The 13536-nt window shown below is 42.2% G+C and overlaps 1 protein-coding gene across 6 annotated transcripts in view; it reads right to left on the bottom strand.

The window, feature by feature from the left end:
* The window catches only part of PDE1C (phosphodiesterase 1C), a 483633-nt gene that overhangs the window by 92842 nt on the left and 377255 nt on the right, over nt 1-13536 (bottom strand). The gene's annotated exons all lie outside the window — the stretch shown is intronic.

The raw sequence follows: 13536 nt of genomic DNA, 5'->3' as shown, positions 1-13536 counted from the left end.
CATCAAATAAATAAATAAATAAGATCACCACTGTTTCTCCACCTCTGCACATACAAAGCAACCTCAATCCTTAGCTATCTCCATAATCATCACCCCTCCATTTGTGATAGCCATCTTGCACCCAGTAGAGAAGCTCTCCAACCTCTGATAGTCTCAGACTGGAGATCTCATCATAAAGACAACTGCAAAGATCATAGCAAATATCAGGATTTCTGTTTAAAAATATTTTGCTTTAAATATTTAGCCCAGCTCTATAAACCATCATTAGAATGGTATTCTTAGTAGTTTCTTCAGAAGGGGTAAAAGTTGAACTGGCATAGAGATCATATTACTCTTCCACCCATACACAGGGTCCTTCGAGAACCATACAAGGCTTGGAGAACACCAGCAGTGGAAAACCTTTCTATGGTGTCGTATTTTTCTGTGGATAATCGGTGTTTACTATTGTCCAGGAAAGCTACTGAACTCCTCAGGCAAAACATTTTGGAAGTGTTAAAAAAAAGAGAGAGAATGAGGACTGCCTTGCTTATGTTCTTCAGGCATGATTTTTCACATCCTGAAAAATGTGTTCAGATCCTGGGCTTTCTTTTTTTGTCTCTGTTACTCTTCTGATGCAACTGGAAAGACAGTAGCAAACATGGAAGTCTGTGTTGCTGTTACAATGTCAGTATAACGCTGGTTAGTAGGGCTGTGTGAAGCTTCGGTCCCTGATTCGATTCAGCAGAGATAAAGCCTGATTCGGTGGCCAAATCTCTGAATGCAGATCAAATCAGATGACCCTTTAATCTCTCTGAATCGAATCAGAACTTTCCAAATAGATTTGGAAAGATTTGGAGATTCAGACATAGACACAGCTTTAAATGTTTATTCTACATACCTCAAGGTAGCAGGTGGCTCCTGAATGCTGAGATGCTGGGTGGATGGAGCCTCCCACAGGAGTGCAGGGGCTCCCCAGGGCTCTTAGCAGCAGACCTGGGAGTGGACCAGAAGCACTTGCGGTTTACTTCCAGGTCTGCCGGTGAATGTGCTGAGCGGCATCCTTACACCTCCTCAGCCTAGTGACTGGTGCCTCCTGGGTCTGGGGGGGCACCTGGGGTCCACCCATGACCAATCACCAAGCCAGGGGAGCATGGAGGGGGACCTCCCACATGCTCCCTGGCAGACCAGGAAGCAGATCGAAAGTACTTCCAATCCACTTGCAGATTTGCTGCCGAGCACATGGGGGGCCCCCACACACACACTCCTGTGGGATGCTCTATCCACCCTAGCATTGCAGTGTTCATGAGTCACACCTGATACCTTGAGGTATGTAGAAAAAACATGTGAAGCTGTGTCTCTAGCTGAATCGCTGATTCTCCAAATCAGCATTGAATCTCCGGACTTGGATTCGGCTGAATTGAATCGGGGACTGTGATCCAAATCAAATCATTGTCCCTGATTTGGCCTGAATCTGAATCAAAAACAGCCCATTTTGCACACCCCTACCAGTTAGTATAATGGACTTTGAAGTGAAGATGAATGCAACTTTGAAAAGAAATAAAAAGTCCTTTATTAGAGAATGCTCACTGAAAATACAGATTGGGGTATTGGGGCTACTGTATTATAGCAACACACAATAATAAAAAATGGGTGTAAATACTGCACAGTTAAAATAGATCTGTAAATATGGAGGTAGAAACAGGAGAGGTAGAGAGAGAGAGAAAAAACAGCTGGTAAAAGAGTGAAAATTTGCAGTCCCTAATTCAACTACAACCACAATACGGAAAATACAAAAGATTCCAAGCTTCTTGCAGAGAACTGATGCAATCCCCATCAAAGTGGCAATATTACCTTTTACTAGGCTCTGATGGACTTTGTCTCACAGAATGGGGCTAGTTTTAAAAGAACAAAGCCATTAAGCATGATTGAGAAATCAGCAGGATTCTCTCACAGGGAGAGGAAAGCAAGGAAATGTGAATGTTTTTCATTTTGAAAGGGGTGATGAAAACAATCTTAGAACATACTCTTCAAGGCTGAAGGCGGAAAAAAAAAGAAATGCATCAAAGATACCAAACTGGGAACAAAAAAAAGGAAATGAGGCATGTCTATAGTTCACATGACATAATAAACACAATGAATTAGCTACTAAGAAGAGCCAATGGATCTAAACAAAAGTCCTTTCTGTGCAGAGACAGAAAGGACTAGATTGGTTTTCCAGATCTAGAAAATAAATGGAATGCATTTCCAAGAAACACAGGAAAATGATACAAAGAAAACAAAACTACAGCAATAATTAGCCTATTCTTCTTCTTATGGTTTATGCTCATTTATTCCAAGGAAGTTATCAGTTTCAGAACCATATCATTATGATGATCTGGCTATTAACCACAATAGCCAGCAGGTTTTTTTCCCCCCAATTTGGTATGAACAAGTGACATAAATCCCACACTTCAGCAGCTTTATAGCTTAGCTTTATATACTTCTGCAATTCCAGGCAATGTCACAGGAAGAACTCCCATAATTTATGACTTGCATATAATTTTGTGGTTTCACAAAGATATCACATTGTAATTACCAACAATTATCAAGATTAATTATATAATATTGATACAGGAGAAAATAATTCAGGGGTTACAAAACAACAGAATTAATCAAAGGAAGGAAGAAAAGAGGGGAATGTTTTATACGTATCTATGCAGTATGTCTCTTAAAAATGTTTCGAAGCTCTGTGTTTTGTCTACTATTGCATTTAAATTTAAAAATTGGAAAAAATTAACTTTGTACATTGAATTTAGAATAATACCAAATGTATTATACTGCCATTAGATATACCAAATGTCAGAACTTGGAATGTTAAATTTGTTTCTGATCACTTCATAAAGAACATAGAAGAAATACAAAAGTTATAAAGTAAACGATTATGTAAGGAAAGATTTTGGTCTAATGAGAGACTGAAAAAAAGTTAAGATTATTTCATTTAGAGAAAAGGAAAATAATGAAGGAACAAAATAGAAGGATATGAAATAATGAATAATAAAGAGAAGCAAATCAGGTACTCCTATTTTTCCCTGTGATACACGATGAAGTGATCACTAGCAGAAACAAAAAGGCAACAGGCTAAAAACTGATTAAAACAAAGCACTTCTTTTACATCATAAGTAATTACTCACTTTAAGATACTGCTAAGACAAAAAACCTAGTCAGATTTTTAAAAAGAATTTGATATTAATGAACAATGGGAATATCCTTAGTAAAATTAAATAGGCTAATGAAGTGTATACGTGCCTTAATACTCACATTAATTGCTGAAGATGCTTGCACTATAGTAGAACATAATTGCTTGTTATGAGTTTGGAGACCTTTTCTTTGAGGAAACAGATTTCTGGTTGCTACCAGAGATGGGAAACTTGACTAAATGAACTATTGCTCTAACCACCATGGCAGTTCATATGGAAGCTTAATGGGATATTTTTAGTAAACGTATTCTTAATTGAAACCAAAATACTTTCTGAAAATGTACTGATTTTCATGAAACTCCTGGTGAAAAGTTTCTTAGTTTAAGATATTTAATGGCTCAAAAGATAGAGTACATGATAAAGACAGAAATATGCAATGGAATAGTTAGGCTGTTCATTGGAATAAAAACTACACACAGGAAAGTGCCATCTCCTGCATGTCTTTACTACATGTGAACAAAGGCAAACGTGTTCAACTCTTTCATTAGTGATATGAACTATATTTGCTGTAGAATACAGCAGAAAAAAGAACAGAATTGAGAGAAGCAAACACACAATTTAGAGAAAACATGTTTCACAAGTGAAGTAAAACTAAAAAGTCTCTCTTGACATATGGCATTGTGGAGTCTCTCGTTCCTATTAAAGGAGTATATTTTTTCCTTTGTGCTACATTAGATCTTAAAGGCAATAGCACATGCAGTCTGGCATCAGGAAAAAAAATACTGCATAGACCATTTGTGAAAAACAGAAGAAACTCCATTAACTTTTCTTCATTTAAGTGTGTAATACTGATCTATATGGAGTAGTAATCCTTAGTTTGATTTATTACATCCAAACTATTATAAAAACAAAGGACCTGATTTTTAAGGCTCTGATCAGACAAACATTTCATTGACTTCAGTGCCACAATGTACATCTGAGCATGACTCTAATCCCAGTCTTTTTCAAAGAGATATTAATTTGGAATATGTATGTTCTACAATCATTGCACATGTGCCACATTCTTACCTTCTCAAATGAAGAGGCAAAAATATTTAACCTAAAAGACTGTTTTTATATTTGTCACTTCACATGTCATGTGTACCAATAACCAGGGGACATAGAAGTCTGCTCACATATATAACAAAAATCTTGAGAGAAAGAGAGAGCTTGAAAGATATGGGGGTTTTTCAGTCCATTGGCCATACACATTCATTGCCAAAATGAGCTAAGAACCAGAACACACAAAGGAAAATAAATTAAAGACAAATATCTTTCCATTTCCTAGTCTCCTCAGTCAAAAGATGGATTTATTTAGTCTTGGATACATACAAGCTGTTACTCTTGACCTAACTCAAGTAGTTGGGTATGTGGAAGGGGAGGATTGTTATTGTTTTATTTGTTTTGTTTTGTTGTTCCTGAGTTTAGTTTTAATGTCTATGCTATCACATAAATTAAGGTGAGTTCTATATGTTCAAAACTGCTCTTAACCAAATCCCCCACAGAAATTGTTGTCAGTAGATTTCTCTTGGGGAAACAGGTATTATTATAGTGATGGACAGTGAATATTTTAAGATGGAGTGCCAGCAAAAGTTCCCTGCTTGGCCTGAGCTAACCCAGCTGTACAAGAGATGCATATATGTGAAAGAATAAGACAGACAAGCTGCATGTATTGATTTTTCATTATCATTCCCCTTTTTAACATTTCCCTTTTCAGAACCTGAAAAAAGGGAAAAGAGGGGAAACTTATCTTAAGCAGTTACTGTTTGCTTGGAATAGTCATGCTTGGCTCTGAAACTATGCATGAGAATACTAACAAAATAGTATAAATTGAGACTAAAGATACTAAAATAAATGCAATGTAAAGTTGATAAAATGTAAAAATATGAAAATGATATTCTATAATTTAAATAGGCAGCTGAAGACTTAGTAAGGCGGTATCCATTTCCAGGGCATTTTAAATTATCACTAATTGCCGGAGATTAAAAATAAAATAAATTCAATTTAAAAATGAAAGCTGAATTTGTACATCTCAGGAATGGAAAGCTTTGAAGTATCCAAAGGATGACCTCCACTGAGGGCATGAAATCAATAGAATTCTCATTTCCAAAGGATAGCAACATTTTTTTATCTATTTATTTTACCAGTGGTTATTCAGCCAGAAATGAGCTGTATATTTCTAATGAGTTATAGCCCAGGTACGCTCTTGAACTTGAGAATCAAGGCAGAACTGTTTTACATAAAACTTCTCCAGAGTAACTTATCAAAAGGTCTATTCAAGAAAATAATACCACTATATTTAAGTTAGAAGTGATCTAGAATTGTTGTGAAGAGAAAAATAAATTAAGTTATCTGGTGAAAAAGCAAGGAGAACTAATATTAATCTAATGTATAGGCACTGTGGCCCCTATTTGAACCAAAATCTGTAGGGTGGATTTTTCAAAAGGCTAATTTTCAGCCAAACACAGCTCCTATTGGCTTCATTGGGTACATTTACACATGAGCATTAGTGGGCATTTATAGACATGCTCTGGAAGGTGGGAGGGGCACTTTAATTAGTTAAAGTGCCCTAAGCATCATGCGTATTGGTGTCCCCATGCCGAAAAATGACAGCGGGGCACTTCAACTAAAGCTCATCGAATGAGCTTTAATTAAAGGACCCCCACCACCATTTTTCAGTGTGGGGATGCAGATACACATGATGCTAGTCTGCTGGAGTGTGTAATTACCATGTCCAGCATCAAGTCAGCTCTAACACACTGTAATTACAATGCATTGGAGCAGCCTTGGTGCACATCTTTGACGTCGCTCGTGCCCCAGCCAGCCATATCAGAGTCTACACATGTGCTACTGTGGAGTATTTACAAGTACTATCTTGCTGCAAATTAAATTAGTTTACTCCTTTCTAATAGGAGCACACATGTAGATGCATTTTTTGTGCAGCCAACTGGTCTACTGCACAGTAAACGTCTCATGTAGACATGCCCAGTGAGAACACCAGGGCCAACACTGACCACTGCTGACAATGTACCCTGAAGTAAACGCTTTTAAAATGGAAAATAAATCTTTACCCAGTTCATATGGAGGCAAGACTTTCTTTGACACCAACAGTAGCCCCTGAAGTCTATGAGAACTTTACTAAAGACATAGAAAGATTCCAGGATTTGACCTTACCATATATATTAGTGTAACACAGAGCCCTGGGGTCTATAAAAATTGTGAGGCATGGGCCACAGGAAAGGAGAGGATTTGGAGCCATGCAACTAGCCCTTAAGGCTCTGGGTGCCCTGCCAGACACAGCGGATTAGAGTGAGGCTCAGTGAGAGGCCTAAGGACCAATGAAGCCCAGTGAGGGGCTTGGTCACAGGCACAGATCAGAGGTGTCCAGTAGGACTGAGGCCTGGTGAAGACCTGTGGGCAGCCTTCCCAAATATTATAAATAGCTTCAAGGCATGGCAGGAGAGACAGTAAAGTGCTCTAGGGGCGGAGCAGGGCACAGTCACAGAGCCATCATGAGGTATCCCAGCCACCTCTGGGATCTTGACATGTTACAGTTAGCGGTCATTATCATTGAAGGGCTTTTAGAAAATAATGTTCAGATTATATGCTAGTTGGTAACACAGGCAAAGAAGCTGATTCTAGGCATGTTTTTGTAGGGCATCATACATCTCTACATCTGTTATGTACATCTGTTTCTCCTCTGTCTCAACCCAAAGGAGTGCCTTTCAGCTTAAGAATTATTGTTATTGTCAAATGTAAGTCAATAACCTTACGGGTATTTAACAGGGATCCTGATTTTTTGTTTAAAAATCTCAAATACTCTGATAAAAAATGCAAAATAATCTGATTAAAAAACCCCAAATCCACATTTTTCCATGATTAAAATGAAATGTTACTATATATATAGGTGTTAGTGCAACAAAATGTTTGACTATTTACCATTTTAAAGCAATTTGGAAGTTTACCAGTGTCTCCATGATTATAATAAAATAATTCCTAAATACGTATATATTTTGGCATTAGAGTTTAGGTTTTTTAATCCTGGAAAAGCAGCCCTGATATGCTGGTGCCCTGCCCCTGCCTATGCCATTGCTCATCATCCTTAAGCCCCACCAGCCCTGCCAGTGTTTTTCACTACAGACCCACAGCCCACCCCTGCTCCGCACCCCCCACCCCCAGCCCTGCTGGTGCCCTTCACTCCTGAAGCATAGCCCCCAGTCCCCACCAGGGCCCCTCACTCCCAACCCACAGTCTCTGTCCCCCACCCACCCAGCCCTTGGGACCTCCATCCTGCCTGCTCCCTGCTCTGTGGATGCCAGCTGCAGCTGGCCAGTGGTGTCTGAGCTGTGGCTGCCGTGCATGGAAGGTGGTAGCTGCTGTGGCCAGAGTGGAGCACAGAACCCAGTGCCACCAATTTCTATGGGTGGCTGAAGCTGAGCTGAGCAAAGCCCATGAAGGGAGAGGATGCGAGCTGCCCACCGCAGGGCTCAGGGCTGCCTGCCCTGCTCCCCTCCCCTTGGGGGCCTCTGTGGCCCAGTAGGCAGGATCCAGTGCAGGAAGGTGGAGCAGAGTGGCAAGACTCACTGCCACTGTTGCTGCTGCTGGCAGCCCCTGCCAACCTGGAAGCAGTGGGGGAGGTGGCAGTGGCATGCAATTGTGCCCCCCCCACCCCCCACTGCTGCCAGGTAGGCAGGAGGCACCTTACTCACATGGCTGGTGAGGGTCTCCTGGTGGTGGCAGCACTGACTTTCCCCACCCTGCTGCACCCTCCTGCACCAGGTCTTTCCCACTGGATTATAGAGCACATGCACATGGTGCCCCCGGTGTCCTGCTCCCCTTAGCCCCAAGAAGCCCCTTTCAGGCTGGAGCTCTGCCAGCCTGCAAGAGGAAACCCACAGTTTCCCATGTTTTTCTCCTTTAAAGGAGAAAATCTGCATTTTTCCATGTTTTTCCATGGCAAGTGGAAAACCTGGTATTTAATCTATGAAGATAAAACATATACAATTAATAGATTTGGACATTAAACAATTCCTTTGAAAATAAATTAATGCAAATTATCTGTGTACCAAAACAAAGACACCAATATGTGAAGATGACATTAAAGAACTTAATAGAAATTGCTATGTATCATTCTAATTGACAGCTGACAGCAAAATCCATTGTCTGCCCCTCAAAAGATGACTTGGAGCACCAGCTAACAGCTGCGGTTTATACCCTACACCCTGTGTGATAAGTACGCATCAAAAAAGAAGTGTCATTAAATTTCATGACCTACTCAAAGACAAAGAGTAAAAAACATGAGACCAGGTACTAATTTAAAAAGGAGTTTTTCTACTTACCGCCACAGAAGCAGGCTTAAGCTCCTACTTCAGATGTGTGTGTAGGGTGGAGGGAGAGGAAGGTTAGGGAGGAGAGCAAGAGGGGAAACTTTAACTCCATAATAAACATGATTTGTTAAAGTACAGCTATACTGTGCAAACTGACTCTGGAAAAAATGTCTTTGTGGGGTTCCAGGCTTATGTTTTCTCAATGAATTTCATATGTAGGTTGCTCATTTTCCAAGTAAAAAGATGTTTTTCTAACTGCCACCGCACACCTTTAACCTTTGGATATGAAAGACAAGAAGTGCTGTCTTTTATTCATGTATTTTCATCAGTTACAAAGACATATATATGACTGGCCAAATACTGGGATTTCACCCTTTTCTTCAAATTCTCTCTCGTTATATATCTGTATAACCCTGCTTCTGAAATGGAGTCTAAATGGACTTTATTAGGCATAGGGATCCTAATGAAAGGCTAGTTGAGTCTAGATGAGACAGGCAGCTCATTCTCTCAAAGTCATGTAGCTGTGAGAGCACTAATAGACCAGATGATTATAGACTAAGCCAACATGATTCTGCACACAGAAACAGTGGGCTGCTGAATAAGCAGGAGTAATTTTTACTTAGCCCCTTTTCAGAGCAAAACTGTCCTCTAAAGCAGGGCTGTCAAATCCATGTCACACGGGTAGGGCATGCAGGGGCTGGTGCATGCAGTGTGGAAGCAGGACCCGGTGCCACCAGTGCTCTGCAGGAGGTTGGTCCTGGTGTGGCATGCAGACCAGCTTAGATACACTTATCCAGCCTTGCGACCAGGTGAGTTTGACACCCCTGCTCCAAAGGATAAGAAAAAGTGCCAGTTTAATGATGTTTGAAAAAAGCAATCGGTTCGCTTCCCATTACACCCTGTCCTCATCAAAAAGCTGGGAGACTGTGGTGTCGATGCCCACACGGTCAAATGGGTCGCCAACTGGTTGGAGGGCCGCACCCAGAGGGTGGTAGTGGATGGGTTCTTCTCGACCTGGAAGGACATGGGCAGTGGGGTTCTGCAGGGCTCGGTCCTCGGGCCCGCACTGTTCAACATCTTCATCAGTGACTTGGATGACGGGGTAGAAAGCACCCTGTTCAAGTTTGCTGATGACACTAAGTTGTGGGGGGATGTGGGTGCACTAGAAGGGTGCAATAGGCTACAAGCTGACCTTGACAGGTTGCAACGGTGGGCGGATGAGAATAGGATGGGGTTTAACACTGATAAGTGCAAGGTGTTGCACATGGGGAGGAAGAACCGGCACCACACTTACAGGTTAGGGAACTCCCCTCTTGCCAGCACGGAGACGGAAAAGGATCTTGGAGTCGTCATTGACTCCACGATGAACATGGGCCGGCAGTGTGGGGAGGCAGTCAAGAAGGCCAACCGTACCCTGTCATGCATCCACAGATGCATCTCGAGCAGGTCCAGGGAGGTGATCCTCCCCCTCTATGCGGCACTGGTCAGGCCGCAGCTGGAGTACTGCGTCCAGTTCTGGGCGCCACACTTCAAGAGGGACGTGGACGATATGGAAAGAGTTCAGAGGAGGGCCACTCGTATGATCAGGGGTCAGCAGGGCAGGCCTTATGAGGAGAGGCTACAGGACCTGAACCTGTTTAGCCTCCACAAGAGAAGGTTAAGGGGGGACCTTGTGGCCTGCTACAAACTGGTCAGGGGGGGATCAGCAGGTATTGGGGGAGTCCCTGTTCCCCCGTGCGCTGCCAGGAGTGACCAGGAATAACGGTCACAAGCTGGCGGAGGGTAAGTTTAGATTAGATATTAGGAGGCGCTACTTCACAGACAGGGCGGCTAGGGCCTGGAACCAGCTTCCAGGGGAAGTGGTGCAGGCTCCTAGCCTGGGGATTTTTAAAAGGAAGTTAGATGAGCACCTTGCCGGGGTCATCTGACCCCGGTGCTCTTTCCTGCCAAGGCAGGGGGTCGGACTAGATGATCTACCTAGGTCCCTTCCGACTCTAGCTACTATGAAACTATGAAACTACAATACCGTTCATTATTGCTGCATCAGAGGTGCCCTGACAGTTGTTGCATCCTCAGGACTGACTTGAGTTGACAATAGTATTCACAACATAAAAAGCTTTAATAGTCTTTGTGGTCACGTTTTCTATGGGTTTTCTTTCATCTGTATGCCACAAAACTGCACAAAAGAGTTTAGAATAGTATATGGGCTTTTGCTTATTCACTGCTACTATAGTTTCCAATCTGATCTCTCTGACTGGGTGCAATCTGCAGTGACTGGCATGAATGAGATCAGAATCAGGTGCCATAGTCCAGATTTTTTAAAAAGACATTTAGGTGCTTGAGCCTTTAACAATCAGATTTTATGCTTTTACTGAAACATTTATAATCAGTTCCCTGGGGACAGCCTACATTCATCATAGGACACCTATGTTGCTGAGCAGGCCTTGCCTATTTGTTCTCCCTGCACACCACCAAATCCAGAGGTGTGGTGGTGATGAAGCTGTTCTGGGGTACACATTCCTGTGGCTTCTCTTCAGCATGCTGTAAACAGGGGCCCAGAAGCAGCACCAGTGGGCACTCTGGGAATGGTTTTACCACATTTTTGGTTTAGTGTGTGCAAAGCAGAGTTGGTCGAGGGGCATGCAAGAAAATAGGCATTTACACCAGCACCTGGAACAAGGCATAGACAGCCCTAGCATTTTTCCAGGTCTCTGTTTCTCTTTCATAAAATAACATCACTCCTGAGGTTTTTCAGTGGAAGAAAAGGAGGAGGAGGCACAACAAGAAGAAAGGAAGACATAAGCATTACTAATGATGTTCCTGGTGACTGATTTATACAGTAAAATCACATAGCTGTCTGTTGTCAACTTTGACATAAGATACTAACAGCAAAGAGCTCTCAAGGAGTAGAACCAGAATTTGATTTCTGGAAGCCATTCACAGCCAGGAGCTTTCTCATTTTTTCTCCCTAGTACCATGGCTTTTACTTACAAACTTTGAACAAGGAAAGAATATTATGCAAGCCATAAAAATTGAAATGTACCAGTGTAAGCCACAAACTCTTCCTCACTTCTGTGCTCAAATGGGGCTCGTGCCTATTTATGAAGGAGGGAATCAAAGCAGTACACAGGTATAAATGTTTAATATGGTCAATTTTGGAAAGCAGAAAATAAAAAAGGTGTTTAAGTAAAAACAAAGCACAAGTTAATGTCATTTATTAACCTACTCATCACACTGTGCAGTTGTATAACAATATAAGTTGTTGTAAAATATTTAAATTATCTGTAAAATATTTAACCTCTGTTTTTACATCTACCTCTATTTCCCTGGGGAGCCTTGTCTCTGTCCTTGTTAGTGCAAGAGCCAAGGATAATTATATTCATACATAGATTTCAAGGCCAGAAGAGGCCAACACAATTATCTAGTCTGAGCTTCTACATAGTATGGGCCGTAGAATTGCACAAGGGATGCCTGCCCTAAACCCTCAATTTTGGCTTAACTAGGGAAGATGTTTCAGACAGACTCCCCATCTTGATTTAAAGATATCAAACAATGGGGAATCCACCACCTCCACAGAAAATAGTTCTCCAGGTTAATGTCTCTCCCCGTTATTTTTTGTCTGAATTTGTCTACTTTTAGATCCCAGTCTCTGGCTTTGACCATGTCATGGTCTACTGAATTAAGCAGGACGCTTATTGATCATGGTTGAGTTACCTCTTATTCTTTTCTTTGTTAAGCTAAATAGATTGAGCCAGCAATGTAGGGATGTGGCCAAGAGCCCAGGGCAAAAGGGAAACAGCAGCTTTCGGATCACAATTGCGAATGCGAACACACAGCTGCTGGAAGCAGATGCTTATTTTCACCACCTGCCCCCAAGTCAGTGCCCAAGGCACTTGCCCCTATTGCCCCTCCCTTCCCTCACTTATGCTACTGGATTGAGCTTTGTTAGTGTCTTGATAAAAGGACAGATTTTTCTAACATTAAATGATTCTTGAATACAGGACCTGGCCTTCCTCCATGCACCATAAAAGAAACAGAAAAGCAGGCAGGGCCAGTCCTAGCTCTCCCGGAGAGGGATTGGTGCCACTCTACTTCAATTTAAATCTCTATGATATACTTACATTGCTCTATCACTATAGCACAGAATCTTTTACGTCATTTATTACAATGTCCATGTCAGTGCCCCCCTCCCTACCTTACAGATGGATAACTGAGAAACTAAAGGTAGATCTGCACTTCAGGTCCAGTGACATATGCTTGCAGACATCCCAGCATGTCTTGCCCACCTGCTCACACTACAGGTGCCAAACTCAAAAATGCAGCAGTGAAACCACTTTTGGAGCACCCTTTGTCACCTTTTTGAGACCTCTGCTTCTAGTATGCTTGAAAGAGGCTGGGCGGGGGGGACGCTCCCAGCATGGCTTTACCACCATATTTCTCCCTTTTGACTAAGCAATTTGAGGCAGAAGACCAGGACATACTTTCTAGGATTTGTTGGGGATGTGGTATGGACCCTAATTGACATGAACAGTGCACGCCTTCAGTGGTCGGGAGGCAGGGGCACAGCTGCAGCAGCGGCAGGAGCCTGGTGGTAGTGAGTGGGGAGCTCCTGCAGATGCCGTCAGCACGGTCAGCAGGGGCAGGTAGAGGGTGGCGAGTGCTAACCGCAGGTCGGCGACCACCCGCAGGCACCGTCAGCAGTGGTCAGAGGTGATCATGGACCGCCCACTTTTTGCAGGGGGTGCACCACCACGTGCACCCACTACACGTCGCCTCTGCTAATTGATTTGCTCAAAGTCACAAAAGAAGTCTATAGCAGAACAAGGAGTAGATTCTAGGTCTCTCAAGGACAATATCTGAGCCTCCAGAGCAACCTCCCTCTCTAAATTACTATAAACATAAACAGGGTTTTACTATATCCAAGTTTTCTAACAATTGGGAGAATTCATATAGCACTTTTCAGTGTAATACCAGCATAGAAACATTAAGATCTGCTATAAGGTGACTGAGTTTTT

This window comes from Crocodylus siamensis, chromosome 5 (genome assembly GCF_052110815.1).
Source record: "Crocodylus siamensis isolate JL-2025a chromosome 5, ASM5211081v1, whole genome shotgun sequence".
Taxonomy (NCBI): domain Eukaryota; kingdom Metazoa; phylum Chordata; order Crocodylia; family Crocodylidae; genus Crocodylus; species Crocodylus siamensis.
The sequence above is the reverse complement of the archived record's forward strand: the minus strand, read 5'-3'. Positions and strand labels throughout refer to the sequence as shown.